At 37.4% G+C, this 13,771-nt stretch overlaps 1 pseudogene; it reads left to right on the top strand.

Moving 5' to 3' along the window:
• Positions 1–2,926, top strand: LOC120187830 (annotated as a pseudogene).
• Positions 2,927–13,771: the final 10,845 nt, after the last annotated feature.

The raw sequence follows: 13,771 nt of genomic DNA on the forward strand, positions 1-13,771 counted from the left end.
ATGCGCATTCCACAAGTGGCATCCAACTCAGCGAAAATACGGGTAAAGCGCGCCTTCGAATACACGTCTTTCGCCAGCTAAGAAGAAAATATACTATTTCAAAAAATATTGGTTAAACAGTGTCAGAAAGAGAATATTAAAGAAAATTGGTGTCAGTCAAATAGCCGAGACTCTGGTTTCAGCTTTTTTTCCCGACCTCGACTCAACAGAGCGACCTTTTTCTCAGCTTTTAGCTTCAGCAATGGCTTCACCTGGAGCTAGACTGCCTTACAATTCAATGTGTGGTTCATTTATGGATGTGGGTTATAAAGATGTAGCTGAAAAAAGCACTGGGTTTAAGCATAATAGACCTTTGAATTTCGATTCTCCTTTCTTAACTGTGCCTCCTGGGCTAAGACCTTCTGGTTTGCTTAATTCTCCAAGCTTCTTTTGTCTCTCTCCTCAGGTAAATTGAGTTAAGTTGCAATCTTTTTTTTAATGACGGGTTTACTTCGTTCTTACTTTTCAAGGAACAAAAATATCTTTTTTGTTAAGGTAAATGATTTGGGTGATTATAGTCTCTTGGATTTCGGTGTAGTTTATCCAGTTATATTGATTCCTTAATAGCTTTTGGCCTTTGCTTTGTATAGAAAATTTCTTAAATCAAATGATTGAGATTAAAAAGTATGAAAATAGATATGAATCTTAATCATTTAATTAATGATTCTCATTTTGATGTGGCTTATGTATGTATTTTGTTTTCTTCATTTATGATTAACTCTCATGGCCTGCATCAAAATTAAACTTTTGGTCTAGAATAATGAGATTTTTAGCAGTTGAAAATGTTTAGTTTTGAATCTTAGATTTGACACATTGAAACTTGTTTATGGTGAAACAAGAGTAACCGGGGATTTTTCTTGCTCATGCATTCTTATGTCTAAAATGTTGTCCTCTTATTCTGATGATGCTGATGAACTTTTGTTCCATGATTTTTGCAGAGTCCTTTCGGAATATCCCATCAGCAAGCATTGGCACAGGTCACTGCTCAAGCTTCTCAATCTGATAGGAAAAACCAAGTCTCCGTTTTGGTGGATAAACGTGCCGAAGATGGCTACAACTGGCGTAAGTACGGGCAAAAGCCTATTAAAGGCTGTGAATATCCTCGAAGCTACTATAAGTGTACGTATTCAAATTGCCCCGTCAAAAAGAAGGTTGAACGATCTGCTGATGGCCATATAACGGAAATTATATACAAAGGTGTACACAATCATGATAAGCCTCAGCCAAAAAAACAAACAAAGGGTGGTTGTGATGGAGATGCAAATTCACAGGCAAATCCTGAATTCGGTTTTCAGGGTGCAGCTTCAAATTTTAACAAGTTAAGTGAAACTATGCTATCTCATTCAATACAGGGGGAAATGGTGAATCTACTCAAGCTGTGGAATTTCCTGGATCGAGTGACAGTGAGGAAGGATGTGATGAAGAGAGTAGAGAAGAAAGAAATGACAATCGACCAAATCCGAAAAGACGGTAAGTTTCAAATAATTTGATCATACAGATTCATATGTCTTCAATCTTCATAAATTTTGAGGGTGTTGTGCTTTTGAATGCAGGAATACTGCAGGAGAAGCCACGGTGATGTTGTCACAAAAGACAGTTACAGAACCGAAAATTATTTTGCAAACAAGAAGTGAAGTTGACCTTTTAGATGATGGCTATAGGTGGCGCAAATATGGACAGAAAGTGGTCAAAGGGAACTCTCATCCAAGGTGCAGTGGACTACACACACACACACATGTATACCTGCATACATGTGTGTTACAGTCCATTTATGTTTCAGATATGAATGTGTCAGATACTAATGATGTTTAAGAAGTTGTGTCAATTTTTTAGTGATTTACGGAAGTAAATTGGCTGTGTGATATATCTAGAACTGATCTTCAAGAGCAATAGAATTGACCTCGAGTGCACTTTTTCTTATAGAAGATGTGTGATATATCTAACACGTATTCAAACATGGGTAATGGGGTAAACGCTTCACAGACAAAATTTTGAAAATTTTAAGCATACACGTGCTGGACACATACTTGTATCCCACACCCATGTTTGAGTCCGAGTAACAGAGATTTGGTAACTAGGTAAAAGACCTTGAGTGCACTTCTTTATATAAGAGAACTCTTCTTGATTGTCTGCTATTAGTAGATACTGGTTCAATTTTCTGCTTGACTGGGCTACCTGGATTTCTAATTTCGCTTGGTTTGTGCATATTGGCTGAACCTTGTTTAAGATGCTAAACTTAAGATAGGAGAAATAACTGTATTCTTTATCTGTTCGAATCATCCATCAATTTGTTAGCATATAGTTTTGGATTTGAACCACTGAAGTCTGGCTAATCCAAAGTCTAAAACGATCTCATATCGGAGAAGCAATGGTGTCATTTTTGTCTCGCTGTTTTGCTAGTCAAATACTCTCATCAAATATTGATTTGATAAACTTGAAGATTAGTTGCAGATACATGTGTGTTTGTTGCTGAATCCATTTATTTGTTCGTACTTATACTGCGACTTTTGTATTATTTCTGATGCATCAAAGCTATTTTCACAGGAGCTATTACAAATGCACGAGTGCCGGATGCAATGTCAGGAAGCATGTGGAAAGAGCGTCGACCGATCCAAAAGCTGTCATAACAACATACGAGGGAAAACATAATCACGACGTTCCATCAACTAGAAACAGCAGTCACAACACAGTCAGAAGCAGTTTACCGCAGTCAAAACCAGAAAAGGTGGTGGCCGATGCCGAGAATGAGAACCATTCTTTGCTTAAAGTGATAGATTTCGGAAACAATGGCCGGGGACCAGCAGTTTTAAGGCTAAAGGAGGAGCAAATAAGAGTGTAGTCCCCTAACTGCTAAAACGTAGTAAGCAAATAACAGGGTATGGGAAACGAGTAAGCAAAGGACAATGGCAGTGGTTGTTTGCTGCTGCTGGAGCTGAGTTATGCTTTGTTTGATCTTATTTTGATGGGATTCATGTATTGGATATACATCTGACGTGAATGCTTAAAGAAAAACAAGATTCAAGATTTTATTGATGGATTTGATCTTCCAAGAAACTCATGGTACTCTTTTTTTTTTAATTAAATAGTCTAAATGATTACGAGATAATATCTATTCATAACTCTCTTAATTATTAACAACGTATACTTAGTAATGGGCAATAGCGGGTCAGATTTTTAGCCCCTCCGACTCGATCCGAAAATTATAAATACTTCACCCGATCTGAACCTGACTCGAAAAATATATATCTTCCACCCGACCCGAACCCGACTTGATTTTTTTAGATTAAATCCGAACCCGACCCGAAATAATATATTTATTAAAAAAATATTATTTATATTCAATGAAAATAGGGATTTAATTGAAAGAAAATAATATATAAAGGGGTATTATTACAATTATCTCTAAATATATAAGATAAAATTATAAATTTTTTCGGGTCAGGTCGGGTCGAATATTTTTACTCTAAACCCGAACCCGACCAACCCAAACATAATCTTAAAAAAATTAGATCCGACCTAACTCAAATTTAAATTTTTTTCCTAAAAAATTTGATCCGATTGGATCGGGCCAAGTTAAAACTCGTCAAGTTCGAGTAACATGCCCAAGCTGCGTACACTCCCTACATACGCATTCAGCCTTGTACATACAATAACTTCTGAGCCAAATACCATTAAATGGGTGGAATATGGGGCATAATTTATATTGAGAAAATAACCTCAGTGACCAAAAATGCCTTATAATATACGATTTTAACCAATTTTTTTTGGATTTGCCAAAATGACCAACAAAATCGCAATGCGAAATAAAAATCGCAACGTGATCTCCAGAATCGCAAATCAGTTCCCAGAATCGCAACGCGATTATGAAGAATCGCAATGCGATAGTACTAATTAGCATTGCGATTTTCCAGAATCGCAACGTGAATATGAAAATCGCAACGCGAACATATAAATCGCAACGCGATTCTGACTATCGCAACGAGTATCCGTAAAATCGCAACGCGTATTCGTAAATCGCAACGACAATACGTAAAATCGCAACGCGTATCCGTAAATCGTAACGTGTATCCGTAAATCGCAATGCGATTACGTAAATCGCAACGCGAATACGTTACGTAATCGCGTTGCGATTTAGTAAATCGCAACGAGATTCTGACTATCGTAATACTGAATTTCAAATTCGCAACTCGATTTCTGAATTTGCAACAGGTTTTAATTTCGCAACACAAATGTTTTGGGTATATAACTACGCAGCAGCAACAACTCATAACCTAAATCCCTAAATCACAACTCATTCCATCTCCATCTATCACTCTCTCCGGCGACATCCGTTCCTATATCCAACGACATCCTTCCCCATCCGGCAACAGGTTTTAGTTTCGTAGCTCGTTTGTTTAGTAAATTAATTTACAATAATGAAATCATCTAATGTTGATCATGTTTGGATATATTTGTGTTTTGGAGGGTCATAAGAGAATGTTCATGGTGTTTTACAATATATGCCTTTACCCATGAATCTTCAACTAAAACTGTCATTAAAAAAGTTAACTTATGAAACTCTAATGTTACGTGTTGCAAATAATTTAAATTTAGAGCCCCTAAATGGATTTAGGCTATCTTATCAGAGAAATGGTAAAGTTTATTTGTTAACCGACAATGAAGATGTTGAACGATTCATTGCTTACATTAGTGTTTCAAGTGATGATGTTACATTGTATGTTGTTAAACCTAGAAGTAGTGAAGTTGGGTCAGTAGCGGGTAGTAATCAACTAAGTTTTTCAACCCCAGTTTATGGTGCTCAAAATTTAATGGTTCCACCACAATTTCATCACCAAGCAAATATTGTTTCACCACATTTCCAATACCAAACACAATCTCAAAACCCACAACCTTTCCCTAATCCAAATCCCAATCAACTTTCAGCACCAAATTCCGGTTTTCGTATTGACCAGTTAGACGATGATGAGCCAATAGAAAAAATTGTGAGTACTAGTCAGTATTCGAAATTTGATCTTGGTCAATACCCGGACTTTGATCTTGGTCAATACTCGGATTTTGATGATTTTTTAGAAGAAGAAACAGACCCTGCGTGTAATGATTTTGATATTGGTCAATACCCGAATTTTGATGATGAAACAGCCGTTGCCGAGGAAGATGTTGTTGATGATAATGAGGAGGAAGTTACGACTGTAAATGAACATGTTGAACATCCATTATGTAATTCATATAACACTGAATAAGAAAAAGAAGAAGAAGAAATCCCTAAAGAAAAGTCCCCGAAGAAAATGCCACGGGAGTATAATTGGAATATGCCAGAATTACTTCAGATACCAGAAGAAGAGTTGGTAAAGATAGCAGTTGATTGTTACACAAAAATTATTCGTATCAAGAAAGATGATTGTTTTGATACAAAGGAAGACTTGAAGATAGCTTTGTATACGAAATGTGTGGAAGATGGCTATCAACTAAAAGTTAAAAAATCAAGCAAAGATCGTTTCGAAACAAGGTGTATGATTGACAAAAACTGTATGTGGCGTATGATTGCAAAGAGGATAAAAGATTGCGAAATGTTTCAAGTTAGGACTTTTATTGATAAACATACATGTTCAAGAACCCAAGTTTTTCCTCACCATAGACAGGCAAACAAAAAGGTGTTGGGTGGTTTTTTGGCTGAGTTAATGTTTTTGAATGGTAGGGTATATCGGGGACATGAAATTATGACTGACATGAATGCTCGGTTCAAGATTAGTATCTCATATTCTCAAGCTTGGAGAGCCAAATGTTATGCCTTGGAATTGTTGAGGGGGTCGCCAGAAGCATCGTTTGCCTAACTGCCGGCTTATTGTCACAATTTAAAGTTGAAAAATCCTGGGTCGGTAACTCATATCAAAACATATAGAGATGGACGCTTTGAGTTGCTGTTTATCGCCATTGGTGCTGCGGTTAGTAAATCAATATAATTTTGTTGACTCATTTTTGTTAGTTACATGCATTTTACATTTAAATGATTATATTTCTTGTGTATATGATTTTGTAGATTCGTTCGTTTATTAATTGCATGCGCCCAGTTATTATAGTTGACGGAGCACATTTAAAAAGTCGATACCTTGGAGTAAACTTATTAGCAGTAGCCATGGATGCTAACAATGGGATACTGCCAATAGCTTACGGGGTTGGCAAATCTGAAACCTCTGATTCATGGACATGGTTTATGGGGCATCTTAGGGATTGCATAGGTCCTATTAGCAATCTGACAATCATATTCGATAGGGCAAACTCAATTGACAACGCTGTTAGAAGGTGTTTCCCAGATGCTTTTCATGGACTTTGTGGTGTTCATTTGTATAGAAATCTAAAATCAAGGTCTGCTGGTATAAAAAATCACAAATGGACATATTGGAAGGCTGTAAAAGCTTATCGGGAAGTGGATTTTAATAAGCATATAAACTGTTTAAGACGTGTTTTGCCTCAGTGTGCTCAAACACTAGAAGATGTCGGGTTTGAAAGATGGTCAAGAGTACATCAACTTGGAGCAAGATATGGTTTCATGACGTCTAATAGTGCAGAATCAATCAACGCTCTAAGTCGTCATTCCCGGAAATTACCCATTACTATGTTAATGGAGTTTTTTCGAGCCTCTATTCAACAGTGGTACTACAAGAAAAGAAATCATGCAGGTATTATTTCTTTAAATTCGTAACTTATCATATATTTTACTAAGTATTATTTATTTAAATTTACAGGAATATTGGAACATCGTGTTACACCATGGACAGAAAAAAAGATAACGAAACGTGTTGTGAAGTCAACGTCATGGAGAGTTGAACCATGTTCAAACACTTTGTTTAAAGTACTGGATAATAACTTAAATGGGCTTGTCAATCTAAATGCAAAGACGTGTAGTTGTATGAAATGGAAAACATCTGGTTATCCGTGTGGCCATGTTATAAAAGTTTCTCTTCATCTAAACCAAGATGATTCAAGCGCATACGCTATGGATTTCTACACTACAGAAGTATATCGACAGACTTATGGCGAGATTGTCTACCCTATTCCACATCCTTCTGAGTGGGACATACCAGATGACTTACAAACAGTTTTGCCACCAGCCATGGATAGAAGGCTACCTGGCCGACCAAAAAGTCACGATCGTATACCGTCTAAGGGTGAAGAGAAGAAGAGATCGACATGTAGTCGGTGCAAGGAAAGTGGTCATACAAGGTTGACATGTGGATCACCAGTGCCATCGCAATCATCTTTAAAATCCCAATCACAACCGGCTTCACCTTTTGGGACTGTTAACTTAGGTGATTTTTAAATGCAAACGTTGTATTATGTGAATTTTATGTGTGAACTTTTAACATTTTCAGTTAGGCATGTATTAGTAACTTGAGTTTGAAAATTGCTATGATCTGTTCAGTTGTTATCACTTATTAGGCATTCATTTGACTATCGTAACATGGAAATGACGTTCGCAATCATCTTAATGTCTATCGCAATGCGAAATGAAAATCGCAACGAGATAATCGCAATGCGAAATAAAAATTGCAACGTGAAAATCGCAACGCGAATATGAATATCGCAACGCGGAAATGACTATCGCAATGCGAAATGAAAATCGCAACGAGAGAATCGCAAAACGAAATGAAAATCGCAACGTGAATTTAGTTTCGCGTTGCGATTTTGTCGTTGCGATTTTCATTTCGCATTGCGATTCTCTCATTGCGATTTTCATTTCGCATTGCGATAATCATTTTTGCCTTCAACATAATGCAGATTGAAATCAACAAAATCAACCATTACATTTCAATCAATTAAACAAGCACAAATAAGAATTATGTTCACATCAATTAAACAAATCAACTTTTACAAATCATCTTTTACAAATCAATTAAACAATCAAAAAATAAGCAATAATTCTTATTTCCTCATCTACTATTGAATTAACTTTTGCAGCCATACATCATTTTCACGCAGCTCACTTCTGAGATTAACCTGCAAAAACCAAACATTTGCTCAAACAACACTTTCTACACATCTAAAACCTACAAACAACAAATTATTGAATTCTAGGTACTTAACCAAACATTTTCAAACCAAAAGCCTATAAACTTACCAATTGTTTATGGACATTTTTATAACGCGGATGCAGGTAGGCAGCGTCTCGTATATATCGATCTAGCCATATAATGCCGAAACCACAAGCCTACTGCAGCTCTATCTCTATCGGTGGGAGGTAGATACTTTATACTTCCTGTGATCAAACGCTCCAACGCCAAGCATACGAGAGGACCACAATCCCCTCTGGCTCCTTCCGTTTGTTGTGGTGCGGTCTCGTCTCTGCTAACTGTAATATTGAGCTTATTTGGCTTCTTGTTTCCAGAACGAGTCCAATAATTTATCGCATCCAAGAATTTAGCCAAATGAGAGCTCCATCCCTTAATAATATCTTTTAAATAAGCCAATGATATGTAATTTATCATGCTGTCATATACTATTACCTTAAGGGATGGGAGCTGAAGCTCGACGAGAAGCCAATGTTTACGTTCCAAAACATGGATAAACACCTGCAATCATAAGTAATAATTCATTCATTTGCACACTTATTTATGAATACCTTTAAACTCAATCTAAAATAAATACTAACCTTATCGACCTCCCACCATGCAGGATAAAGTTTAGCTTGTCCATTGCCCAACGCAAATGATTCATCTCGTTGATTCTTCAAGTGAACGGCGTTAAAAGACGTCGGCATAATTGTATATCGTGTATTTCCTTTATTTTTCTTAAGTTTCCTAATTATTAGAAGACGTGACACCCACGCATCGATATGCTGTTTTACAAAAAAAGACATATATTAGTGACTTACATAAATTTAAAAAAAATCAAATTGAAATATAAGAAAAATATAAGACTTACCCCTCCATTGAAATAGCCATTGTCTTCGACCCCTAATAATACGCCCCACCAAGACCGATCAAGCAACAAATAGATATCATCGTTGAGCTTGCATATGTCAGTGAAACGCCCCTGGCTCCGCTCATGTAGATAAAAATCAACTGCGGTCTTAGCCCAAAGGGTGTTATCCAGAATTGTGTTCGGTAGTGGTCTCCTCTCCACTTCAGATACCGGAATGGTACTGGCCGGTAACTCATACGAGAGCCAACTCTCATCCATCATGTCCGGCACGTCAGAGGGTTTCTCAAGAATCTTACATATGACGCCATGTGAATCGGGCTCTTGAATGGTGGGAGGGACCTCTTCAACGATGACAGTGGCCTCTTGAACGGTGGGAGGGGACTCTCGAGGAATGATAGGGGCCTCTTCAACGATAGGAGTGGACTCTTGAGGGATGACAGGCGAGTCGGGATTCTTCTTGCGGTGTCTTCGCACTATTGGGGTGTACGAAGACTTAATAGCACGTGCACGCCGTCTGATGCGTAAACTCCGTCGTGCAAGAAAAACCCGACGTAAAGCATCCACCTTATCGGGCCGCTAAATAATTAAATACAAAAATCAGTAAATAAACAGTCATGATATTTAAACAGTGAAAACAAAGACAAATATGTTTCAAACTTGCATTGTATTCACCCAAGTCATTATTCTATCATAGTTCACAAAATGCATCAGATAACAAAGACAAATATGTTTCAAACTTGCAACACTGTCAAGTTAGTATTTGTCTTTGTCTATTGGTTGAAGTAATGCAATTCATTCAAGTTTCAATTTGCAGAAGAAGAATAGTTTCTGGAACTTAAAATCGCAACGTGAAAAATGGCTATCGCAACGCGAAATGAAAATCGCAACGCGAAATGAAAATCGCAACGAGAGAATCGCAATGCGAAATGAAAATCGCAACGCGATTATAGTTTCGCGTTGCGATTTTGGTTTCGCGTTGCGATTTTCATTTCGCGTTGCGATAGTCATTTTTCACGTTGTGATTTTAAGTTTCGTGTTGCGAAAGTAAACTATTTCTTCTTCTGCAAATTGAAACTTGAATGGATTGCATTACTTCAACCAAAAGACAAAACAAAGACAAATACTAATTTCAGAGTATTAAAGAATACACAGTTTAGCAGAATTGGCAGCAACCGAACAAATTTACTTTCAACCAAAAGACAAAACAAAGACAAATACTAACTTCACAGTGTTAAAGAATACACAGTTTAGCAGAATTGGCAGCAACCGAACAAATTTACTTTCAACCAAAAGACAAAACAAAGACAAATACTAACTTCACAGTGTTAAAGAATACACAGTTTAGCAGAATTGGCAGCAACCGAATAAATTTACTTCAACCAAAAGATAAAACAAAAGACAAATACTAACTTCACAGTGTTAAAGAATAAACAGTTTAGCAGTATTGACAGCAACCGAATAAATTTACTAAGCAATCTAAGTGAAATGGTTAATCTAAGTGAAATTACAAGTAAATTTATCATCAAATTAAATATGGAAAATCTTAAACTTACCTCGTTACGTAGAGTATGAACCTCATTCTGTAACGATACTACCATCTCACGTAGAGCGGCAACCTCACCACGTAAAGTAGACACCTCCACACGCCATGCACCATCGTTATCGCGTAGAGTATCGATCTCCTCACGCAAGGCATTGACCTCATCACGTAACTCCCTTGACTCATCCCGTGGAGGTGGAGAATAGGGAGATAGAAGTCATGGCATCTTTGCCGGTCGCCTATCATGAGGTGATGGTGGAGAAGAGGCTCGATGATGTTACGGGATAGGTGATGGCTCTCGTTGTAGAGGTGTATAGTCGGGTCGATCAGGTGATGGCTCTGGGTGAGGTGATGGCTCTCAAAGTGGAGGAAGTGGAGGCTGCTCATCATTCGTGCCATCAAAAAAACGCTGACTAGCTTGCCACCAATCAGTGGCAAGCTCAGCCTCCGTGGGTGTCAGTCTCTGTAATGGAGTGTTGGCCTCCTAAAATTATAAAAACTCAAACAAAGTTAAACGTCTACTATTAATAACTTGTTTATATATGATAGTATTTGTGTTAACTTACATTATTTATTGTCGCATATGGTATTAAGTCTTCCCAATCCAACAGACGTTTCCTCTTCCAGGAAATAGCCCTAGGAATATCATTTGAAGTTTTTAATGCATATGTCCGCATGCTGGGGAAAGCCTCGAATATCCAAATCTATAAACAATATAATAACAAACATTAGTAATTGTTAAATAATTAATTATAATTTTAAAAACATTATATAGAAATTCTTACCTTAAAGGCCCAAACAAAGCCTGACAAAGTGTATTTCGACACATCACCACGCAAACTTTTGCGGTAATCAAAGGCAGACGACAACTTAGTCCAGGTAGCTTTCCATATATACGAACCCCACGGAAACAGATTCCATGCATTTAGGTCCTCTACCAATAATATTAGCTCCTGAGGAATAGGTTGTCTGGCCTCTCTGCCTAAAAAGCCGGCATACAAAAGTACTAGAAGGCATACTCGAACAACATCGACGTCATTCATCCGAGTAAAACCATCTTTCTTATTAAACAATTTCTTCAGGTCGTCGACGTGTAAGTTCGGCTTCTCTATTGACTCATTAGGAAAAACCTGGGATAACCATGATGGGCGAGTGATATGACGAGTGTACCGGCCTACATCATCGTGTCCGAATCGTAGACCAGTGATTAAGCAGAACTCCTTCTGCCTAAAACAAGTATACGCCGGTGGAAAATGAAACCATATCTCTTCCTCACCACGTTGTATACTGTCGGGTAGATCGCTAGTCATGGTCTGAAGCCACAAATGGGTCAAATTAGCATCTCCACCCGGATGTTGTACTCTCAGCCATGACCCGAAGCAGGTTTCCTCAAACAATTTTCTTTGTGCAGGTGAAAGCTTCGAAGCAATTGTAGTGGCTAGGCTAACTTTATTCCTTAATGTCAATGAAGCCGAAAAAAATTTCTACAAAAACAATAAACATACCAAGTTAGATATACCAAAAACTACACTGTGAAGATATACCAAAAACAATAAACATAAAGAGTAGTAGTTTATTCTTGAAACTAAAATTTGCAAAACTGTTTTGTCTTTTGGTTGAAATGAAAATCGCAACGCGGAAATGACTATCGCAACGAGAGAATCGCAACGCGAAATGAAAATCGCAATGCGATTTTGGTTTCGCGTTGCGATTATCTCGTTGCGATTTTCATTTCGCGTTGCGATTCTCTCGTTGCGATTTTCATTTCTCTCGTTGCGATAGTCATTTTCGTGTTGCGATTTTCATTTTCATGTTGCGATTTTAAGTTTAGAAACTATTCTTCTTCTGCAAATTGAAACTTTAATGGATTGCATTACTTCAACCAAAAGACAAAACAAAGACAAATACTAACTTCACAGGGTTAAAGACTAAACAGTTTAGCAGTATTGACAGCAATCGAATGAATTTAATAAGAAATCTAAGTGAAATGGTTAATCTATTATTGAAATTACCAGTAAACTATCATCAATTTCAATATGAAAAACCTAAAATAATGCAAAAATTTCAAAAAAAAAATAATTAAAAAAACTAACCATCGGAGGTTGATTTTCCATTTCTGAATGATTATGAGGGATTTATGACCGTGAATGGTTGTGAGGGATTTTGCCGGAGATGGGGACGGAAATCTTCGGAGATGGGGATGGATTTCGCCGTAGAGAGTGAGAGATGGAGATGGGACTGAGTTGTGATTTTAGGTTTTAGGTTATGAGTTGCGATTACGGGATATACTGTGGACGGTTCAGTGTTCCGATAATTAATATTCGTGTTTGGAATTTGAAAATAAAATACGCGTAGCGATTCTAATGGCACTTTAAAAATCGCGTTGCGATTTTACGTATTGTCGTTGCGATTTACGGATACGCATTGCGATTTACGTATTCTCGTTGCGATTTGCAGATACGCGTTGCGATTTACGTATTCTCGTTGCAATTTACGGATACGCGTTGCGATTTTACATATTGTCGTTGCGATTTACGGATACGCGTTGCGATTTTACGGATACTCGTTGCGATTTTACGGATACTCGTTGCGATAGTCAGAATCGCGTTGCGATTTATATGTTCGCGTTGCGATTTTCATATTCGCGTTGCGATTCTGAAAAATCGCAATGCTAATTTGTACTATCGCATTGCGATTCTTCATAATCGCGTTGCGATTCTGGGAACTGATTTGCGATTCTGGAGATCGCGTTGCGATTTTTATTTCGCATTGCGATTTTGTTGGTCATTTTGGCAAATCCAAAAAAAGTTGGTTAAAATCATATATTATAATGCATTTTTGATCACTGAGGTTATTTTCTCTAATTTATTTTGTATTCAATAATATTGGTAAAACACAAAAGCTCATCAAAAAATGCATCCCTTATTTGAGAAGACAACTCATCCCTCTTGGCCTCTTATCTTTTCATCTCCATCAAAACACAAAAGCTCATCAAAAAGTGTGAATAAGTGGCCCAGAACGTCCCACGTCATCTGAAAAGGGGTTCAATAATCTAGCACCCACGAATTGATGGTCCAAGTTTTAGTGACCAAATGTGCCCTACTAGTGCCATGTGTGAAGTCATATCCACTGACCCATAAAAGCACCTCCCCAACTTGGATTGATTGGGATGGGAATGAAATCAGCTTGTGATTCAAATTCAGTCTCTTTCCAACTATAAATTCCCTTGTATTTCCACTCTTATCCTTGATGATCCAACTCTCCAACCGAAAC

Source organism: Hibiscus syriacus, unplaced genomic scaffold (genome assembly GCF_006381635.1).
Source record: "Hibiscus syriacus cultivar Baekdansim isolate YM2019G1 unplaced genomic scaffold, ASM638163v2 tig00113726_pilon, whole genome shotgun sequence".
NCBI classification, from domain to species: domain Eukaryota; kingdom Viridiplantae; phylum Streptophyta; class Magnoliopsida; order Malvales; family Malvaceae; genus Hibiscus; species Hibiscus syriacus.